The sequence below is a fragment of the Bombus affinis genome, unplaced genomic scaffold (genome assembly GCF_024516045.1).
Source record: "Bombus affinis isolate iyBomAffi1 unplaced genomic scaffold, iyBomAffi1.2 ctg00000068.1, whole genome shotgun sequence".
Taxonomy (NCBI): domain Eukaryota; kingdom Metazoa; phylum Arthropoda; class Insecta; order Hymenoptera; family Apidae; genus Bombus; species Bombus affinis.
In genome coordinates, this window is record NW_026108822.1 from 26,133 (window position 1) to 35,007 (window position 8,875).

The 8,875-nt window shown below is 31.5% G+C and overlaps 3 long non-coding RNA genes across 4 annotated transcripts; all 3 read left to right on the forward strand.

Moving 5' to 3' along the window:
* The first annotated feature begins 3,112 nt into the window (after positions 1-3,112).
* Positions 3,113-3,703, forward strand: LOC126927019 (uncharacterized). Its single transcript, XR_007715086.1, has 2 exons — positions 3,113-3,207; positions 3,375-3,703. It is a non-coding gene; the product is annotated as an uncharacterized LOC126927019 (long non-coding RNA).
* A 334-nt stretch (positions 3,704-4,037) lies between these two features.
* LOC126926998 (uncharacterized) lies at positions 4,038-5,005 on the forward strand. 2 transcript variants are annotated; one of them, XR_007715059.1, is made up of 3 exons: positions 4,038-4,207; positions 4,685-4,816; positions 4,899-5,005. It is a non-coding gene; the product is annotated as an uncharacterized LOC126926998 (long non-coding RNA). The 2 variants fall into 2 exon arrangements; XR_007715060.1 differs by lacking the exon at positions 4,038-4,207 and adding an exon at positions 4,276-4,385.
* A 73-nt stretch (positions 5,006-5,078) lies between these two features.
* LOC126927015 (uncharacterized) lies at positions 5,079-7,722 on the forward strand. Its single transcript, XR_007715082.1, has 3 exons — positions 5,079-5,107; positions 5,186-5,496; positions 7,609-7,722. It is a non-coding gene; the product is annotated as an uncharacterized LOC126927015 (long non-coding RNA).
* Positions 7,723-8,875: the final 1,153 nt, after the last annotated feature.

The window sequence follows — 8,875 nt, forward strand, 5'->3', positions numbered from 1 at the left end:
TGATCGAGGAATCGAAATTCTGTCGTATTTTACAGCGAGGATAAGAACTACTCAAGCGACAATCGAATGTCACTTAAGCGCTCTGGAGATGGAATCAATTAGTACTTGAGTGGCGTTAATTCTTGCGCGAAGATCAATTCTCGCAAACTATTCGAAAAATAAGGATTAAAAGGTTTTTACATAGGGAAGCGTAGGATTGAAGCTTAGGATTTAATTTTGACGCGAATAAATGAAAGTTTAAGAATCGAGATATAATTGAAATAAAAGTAGGATCGTTAAATTAAAAAACGTGAATAATTCTCAATTTTTGTCGCATATGAAGTATAGACACAAGTCTTTCAAATAATAAAATATTTAACCAACGTTAAATATTGAACTATAACGTGAAAGTAATATAAATGTAAATGAATATCGAACATTCTGAATTATAACACCAATTAATCGCATGCTAATTAATATTTATGAATCATAAGCGAAACACGATGGAAAATCGAAATTCGATATATATATTTCGAACCGTAAAAATAAGATCAGTAGAATGAACATGAGTTGGTGTACACTAGTTTTTTATTAAATGAAAAATAATAGATACGAATAGTAATAATAATAGGATATTTCTTAATTAACTTTTTCATTAATAGATATTATGTTTACATATATACAAATAAATATAATTTTCTACAAATAATATATATGTTATCAATTTAGGATATGAGTATAAAATTTCTCACCATGTCACAAATTTTCCCGAACGTTATTTTTCTCATTTGAACTTGCAGTTGGATACTACGACTATATTTCTTATATCTGTTTACAAGTTTAATAAAACTATTTTACGCTATGGCTTCGCTTCTTACTTACGGCTTCTTCAAACCAAGCGATTAAGAGATGGAATAAAGCTGAAATTACGTGATATAATATGCGCGTATACTTCGTGTGCCTGACATTGCAAGCATCACACTACTTACAAAGGAGATTTTACCTTGTATAAATCATACTTTTATTTTGGCAGCATAATAAATTTTATCCGATTACTTGAAAGCTGTTTGTATTCCGAGTTATTAAGCATCGTTATAACAACGAATGGTATTGATAATTCTCTAATTTATTTAAATTTCCAAATTAACATAAAGTGTTACGTAATCATTTTATAAATGTCTTAAAACGTTATGAAAATTATTTTATATCAAATCTTCCCTTAGAGAACGTGGGCAGATGAATATTAAACTTTGATGGAACGCATCTAACGATGAAATATTACATATCTATGAAATTCATCTAAATGATTAAATATCAGATATCTATGGTATTCATCAAACGATTAAATATCAAATAATATAAAAAAAATATAAAATAACAGTTAGCAACATTTCGATATTATGGATTAATTGAATTAACTTTTAAATCGAAACACAAACGTGTTAACTACAACCTGCGGATTAAAGCGATTACAACTTTTTCCTTTTTTTTTACTTTTTTTTTTTTTTGATAGGAAAACTTCAACCAATACTTTTGTGTAAGCCTGTGAGGTAAGCCTCGACTTCTAAACTAACTTCGTAAGCTATAGAACTAAAAGAGCATAATCGTAATGTGATACGAATAGTCGGAAGAAATTTAACATTTATTTAAAAATTATATATGTGTATTTAAAAACCACAATATTACAAAGTCTTTAACTATATTTTTATGAATCTGTATAATTTGTTAGAATTTTAAAAGGATACATATATATATGCAAGCTCCCTAGATTTCATGTAGGATAGGGATTCTTTTTGTTTCGCGGGTAGCACGACAGGCTGTGTTTCACGGACAGACCGATCTTCCCTTGTTTTACGGACGACCATTTTAAGAAGCACGTTTTTCCCGAACGGACGGACAGAGAGTTACATCAGAGACAAACAAGGTTACGGAATAGTTATTTAAGATTTTAAAGACTGAAGAAGAAAGATCGGTAGCTCAGGACGTTGAAAATCGATTCTCAATTTTCAGGTAAACATTGTACTAAAGACTTGTTATTTCCCGTTTATATAATTATTGTTATTTATTGTTATAAACGCATATTAATTGTCGTTTATTTTTGTATTTTATTATTTACTTCATAATAAAAACTCGATTTTCATACTACAGAATCGATCCCTGAATTATCACCAAATTACGATCTTACAAATCGATTTTCACTACGCCATGCCGTTAGAAGTGAAGCTACGTATCGCCATGAACGAGAACGCAAGGGGGAGAAAATAGAATGCATAAGAATCCATAAGAAAACCAGAAGATGAAGTATGTGATGTTTTTCCTCCAGAATATCAAGCAAGAGATCATCGTCCGCGATTATTCAGTTTATCGATAGTGAAGAAAGCCGCAAACAGCTTAACCAAGGTAAGCCATTACAGAAACATTGCATTCACGATGGATGACGCAACGGCAGCGTCATACATCGGTACAAGTTTAAACTTCGTGTTTCGAGATATTTACTTAGAAGAATCGGAGATAATCCCCACAAGGAAAATAAAGACCGAAATCGAAAAGCCCAATCTTCAAACAGAAACATTATTAAAGATCTTCCAGAAACAAAACATGCATGAGAGAGAAGGCACAGACTTTGTCATAAAACAATTTGATGGAAGGCAAAAAGCCACAGATTGGAGTATGAAATATTCATATTTCACATACGCATCCCTTCCATACTCTAATATGAGTATGAAACCGAATACGAAAAATACGAAATCCAAACTGATGAAAAAAGGATCAAGAATTTGAAGAAATATTTGGGAAAAACAGCATCAGAATGGTACCAAGCAAATCTGCTGAAGGATGAAGAATACAACTGGGAAAATTGGAAGGTGGCAGTTCAAAAAGCTTCTGGCAATAAAGGTTGGTCTGCAGTACGATACACTTATAACTTTAAATACATTTCAGGTTCATTCACTGAATATGCCATAAAAAAGGAATGATTAATATTGGAAGTAAGGAGGAAGACTTCTGAAGAGACAAGGATAAATCTAATTGTTATTGGATTACCCATACACATTCAAGATAAAATGGATAAAGAAACAGTACAATCAACAAATGAGTTAATCGGATTCTTGGGGCAATATCAGACGAAGGGAAAAAAAACACAAGGGAGTAACGCAAGATTGGACAGAAAGCCAGAGCCACAGCCCAAGAAACAACCTTGTGTGATTTATGAAGCACTGAATTTCCCAGGTCGATTTCACCCAATAACAACTCACCAAAGAAATACATGCACATACTCATCGATCATTTTTCAAGGGCTGTTTTTATGTCCACATCGAAAACACAACACACAGAAGATATCATAAAACTTATAGACTCGACAGGAGAAACTGATTCCATAAAAATTATCCTTGCAGACCGATACCCAGTAATGACATCCAAAGAAATTCAAGAGTATAGGAGGAAAAGGAACATTAAATTAATTTTCACCTCGACAGACTGCCCATCCTCCAATGGACTGAACAAAAGGGTAAATCAAACATTAGTAAACAGGATCAGATGTAATTCAGACAAAAATAAGAGAAACTGGACAAAAATCACAGAAGAAAGCGTAGAAGAAAACAATAACACCAGACACAGTGTAACGGGGTTTGCCCCAAATCATTTACTGAATGGAAAAATGATTGAAATCGTCCCTAAGGAAATAATGGTGAATAAGATAAACCTAAAAAGAGACAGAGAAGAAGCATTCAAAAACTCAACAAGAAATTTCGAAATCAACAAACAAAAATACGATAAAAAATGAAGAGAACACGAATTTAAAATCGGTGATATGGTCTTCACCCATAACGGAAAAAAAATGAATAGAAATAAGCTGGAAGAAATTAGGAAAGGACCTTTCATAATTCTAAGAAGGATTTCAAACTCCATATATGAAGTGGATAACGGTAATCGGGGATCTGAAGGGAATCTGTTTCACTCCCCATTCGAGGGGCGGTGTAAACTCCCTAGAGTTCCTGTAGGATAGGGATTCTTTTTGTTTTACGGGTTGTACGACAGGCTGTGTTTCACGGACAGACCTTCTTTTATTTTATGGACGACCATTTTAAGAAGCAAATTTTTCGCGAACGGACGGACAGAGAGTTACATTAGAGACAGACAAGGTTACAGAATAGTTATTTAAAATTTTAAAGACTGAAGAAGGAAGATCGGTAGCTCAGGACGTTGAAAATCGATTCTCGATTTTCAGGTAAACATTGTACTAAAGACTTTTTATTTCCCGTTTATATAATTATTATTTATTGTTATAGACGCATATTAATTGTTGTTTATTTTTGTATTTTATTATTTACTCCATAATAAAAACTCGATTTTCAGACTACAGAATAGATCCCTGAATTATCCCCGGATTACTATCTTACATATATGTACATATTTGTATATATATATATATAGAGAGAGAGAGAGAGAGAATGTTACAAGGAAGTAATCTAAAACTCCGTAAATTTGTAGTACATGTTTAATGAGAGAAGTATAAAATATCTGATAAGCGTAGATCCAATAATTAATCCTATTTATTTGATATACCGTACTTTTTATTTAACATTTAAATCGAACGTTTAAATCGAACCCTCGATAGAATAGATAGAATAAACGTGTCCAATAAAATAATCTCCTCCATCATCTGATTTGAATCCAACGAATTTTTTTTTATGAATACACATAGAGAGAAATCTACCTATTGTGGACACACGTACAAATCAATAAATAATGCATGTCGTGGAATATCGGCTACAGAAGGAATAAATAGAGAATTATGTATTATCCACAGATGGCAGTTATACAGTGACTACGAAAGGTATTTAAATAATATGAATATAAATACATGATACACGTATTAAACTTGGTATTATTTAATGGTACTTTCATACGATTATAAGGATTTGATTTGAAATATAAAAGCTGATAGGAAAACGGTTCATTGGAAAATATGGACACGCGCAAATATTTTCTCGTGCCCGCAGTATATTAAAACAGAAAGTCAAATATTTGTTATGAATGGCGAAGGATATTTTTCTCTTCTTCTTGACCCAGCAATTGGATTTCATCAATATTATATAACGTTGATTAAAATTTACTTTTCTCTCGAGTGAGTACTATAAGATCACAAAATGACATAGATCTTTTCTTTGCAACTTGCTGAATATAAAACTGCGTCCTTTTACAGGCAACCATGTATATTCCAAGCGTGATGAAGGGATTAGATCATCGTATCGTAAATTATGCTTACTTCCAACCCCAAAGGCAGACTTTCTATGTGCTTGTCTCTTTGCTTCGAGGGCCAGCGAACTCTTCACTCTATATGACAGAAACAGCCTAGAATCCAGGGGGAAATTTGAAAGTCAATCAAGGAAGGAACTGCAAGATGGACAGAGCAAGGTCTCGTAGAAATGTATGTGAGATTCGTTTCTCGCAAATTACGAGATACGGAAACGTTTAAAGTCATCTACAGGCGGAAATCTGTTCAAGACAGTCGCGGTAATATTTCGACGTTATATTTCATACGTTAAGCCAGCTATTATTTAAATATGTTCTTTGAAATTAAGTAAAATCAAAGTAGCTGAAAAAGTACAGCTGATAAAATTACGTTCAAAACGTGAATGAACAATAATTTTTACTTTCGTTACGCTGTTGTTATCGATTATCCATTATTTCTTATGGCAAGAAATGGGAACGTGCTTAATTTACGATAAAAACGAGAAACAATACGTAAAATATTTTTCACGATAAATTATTTTCATATTGTTTGAAATAATTGTACGCTTCCGCGATATAAGTGGCGGATGTAATTGAACAAGAATCATTTTTGATAAATGTAACAGATATATACCGTATATATATGCAAAATATATTGTAACGTGTTAATTCATAAAGTTACGTAAAATTATTGGAAATCTATGTACGTAGGTATGTTTAAATATTTCATTCATGTTTTTATTCCATTGAATTGCAAGTTATATAAAATCATTTCATTAATAGTATAGTTCAATGATATAAGAATTGCGAATTAAGAATATTGTTTATTAGTGATATAAATAATTAAATTAGTAATAATGTATACTTAACACGTTCTTGTATTTTGTTATTAAGGTAGAGTTAAATGGTTAAAGAATTAAAATTATTTTGCTCTTCTTTCAAAATTATTTCAATCTCAATCTCATGTTTTAGAAGGGAAAACTATAATTTTTGTTCTTAAAACATATCATCCCCTAATAGTCTGCGTTCGAATCATGATTATTCTAAAAACCACTATGATTGTGTTATTGAAACAACGTCATCAACTAGTTTCTTAAACTATGTAGATGCTATTGAAACAAACTACGTACATGCATAGTAAGTTTATATGAATATTAAACATAAGAAACTTCGTTTGACTTGATTTGGCTGAAATCAGCTTGTCGAAGTGCATCATAGAAATAAGTCACGTCGATCAAAGTTGTAGCGCAATATCTATTAGACTGTCATTAAAGTCATCGTTGATACATTAATAGATGGTATCATACAGTTAAACGACATGTCATAATATTCTTTCATCTAAACCATAGTAGCAACAGACTGTTTCCTACAGACTAGAGGTATTTCATGGGACGATCATATAAATTCTTAAATACAATAATGTATAATACACATACGTACATACATGAACCAAGTCTGTAAGCATAATCTATAGACTATAATAAATACGTGAAACATTTTGAATTCTGTATTAGATTTGAAGAAATCTCGAATAAATCAAAAGATATTAAATACTACAAAACTGTGAGCATTATTAAGGATTAGGATGTGATTTTTTGAAAGATATAAATATAATTTATGAATAGTTTCAAAGATGAAGGTGAAAGAAATCTGTAACAAGAATTAGTCCCTTAAGGAAACGTTAATTACTTTGTTACTGTAGAAACACTTGTGGATTCTTCGTTATAAAACTAACAATTATCTTTTATCTAAAGGATATGTTATAATACAAAGATCCTTAAAATTATTCGATGGAATATCCTATTGATATTAATGCTGATTACCTACTTTTTAACCTATCATTTACAAAGAACAGTTTATTTATCGAAGCTATAAACTTTTTTGCCCGCTTCAGAGCTTTCATCGACGATTTATGACGTACATGGTGCAATAATGCCTAATGCGATTCTCTTTAATATCCCATATTGCATACATTCTCGTACCGATTACACAAATTGTTTGAATTCAAGAAACATGAGATCACTATACCGGTATAAATTTGTTATTTACTTGATCTGAAATATCCTTTCAAGTTTGAAGTGAAATTGAAATTCTTTCAAATAATCTTTGACTTAATATATTCCCTATTGATATTGATTCGATATTGATTCCCTAAATTTAACTGATTTTACATGTATATCTATTTTACGATTTAAGCATTACATGTTAGTTTAAGTATCATTTACATACCAGCTACTTGAAATCCATTTAATTTCATGTAACAACTAATTACAGAACAAGGTTTAACTTTTACGCTAACTAAGCTCAAAATGTCCATGAAGCATGATTTGTTTCTGGAAAGTCATTTAACTATTTTAACTAACGAAATGTATAACGAAAACTATCGATTTTCAGAACTTTATAATATAATGGAATCGTTTTACATATTTGCGGACAAACAACACAACACAGTTTTCGTCTATGAATACGAAATAAAAAATTTAAATAAAAATTATATTAATCCTTTCGGTACGAGTTGTTTTTTAACATCGATAGTACGTATAAAGCAGTAAAGCATGTGCGTGACCTGAATACATTTCCGGTCTTTTTATAACGATTGTGAACAACTGTAATGTAAAATGTAAAAAAAAACTTAATGTAAAACTATAACTTCAAAACTATAACGTATGTTTCCAGATAAAGAAAATAATCACAGACTTCGCTGGATGCATAAGCATTCATAGACAACATCAATGGAATTTTTTCTGATGAATATGTACTTCTCCTGTAGGAAAGTATGAGATGACTCGTTTGTTTGTAAGAAATGTTCAAGAGCAGTTATGAAATCATTTACGGATTTCACTACGTTTTACATATTCGAAACTTTCCATCTTTGCATTTCTTTTCTGTCTCCCCTTTCTCGTGAATACTTAAATACATGATTTTTTCAAATGCAATAAAAAAAAAAAAAAATAAAAAAAAATGCTAATTCGTATATTACAAAACTTCACAAAAATAATCGTAAGAATCTGTTCTATTTTTTCTCGTATATTTCCTTGTTTGGAAAAAGGAATAATTTATGACTTGTAATTTGTAAAATTACGCTAAAAATATCAGTTTACTTGTACAAGATGGCCACCATACACATATTTGTCACATTAGAAAATATAGACCTAACCAAAGAGGAATATTACACATTACAAGTTAACGTACATATATATGTAGTATCTATTTACAAGTATCGCAGATTACCTCTTGAAAAGTAAGAAAACATAAAGACTAAAGTAAAGTTGTAAATCTAAACTACAGTTCAAGTTATACAAGGCATGCAAAGCTTCTCTTGAAACGTTAGGTGCGTACTTCGATATACAATATAAAGAAACATAGCCCGCGAGAAAAGCTATATAGTACATACCATACAGATCCCTCGCCATAACTTTGTCAATATGCGCAACGAAATCGGTAATTTTCGCGCCACCACTCAAACACCGTTTCTCTCGCTTTGGATAATTGAATCAAATTCAGATCGTCCATGTTTACCCCCTCACATAACTGACATCGGCCGTCCGTGGATCCAACGGAAGGATTTTGAACGTTGGAGAATGCGTAACGGTGATTGGCTATTGAGCTCGGGGGTCGATCGTATAAAGGGACGCCGGGTCGCAACGAGCCTCACAGTACC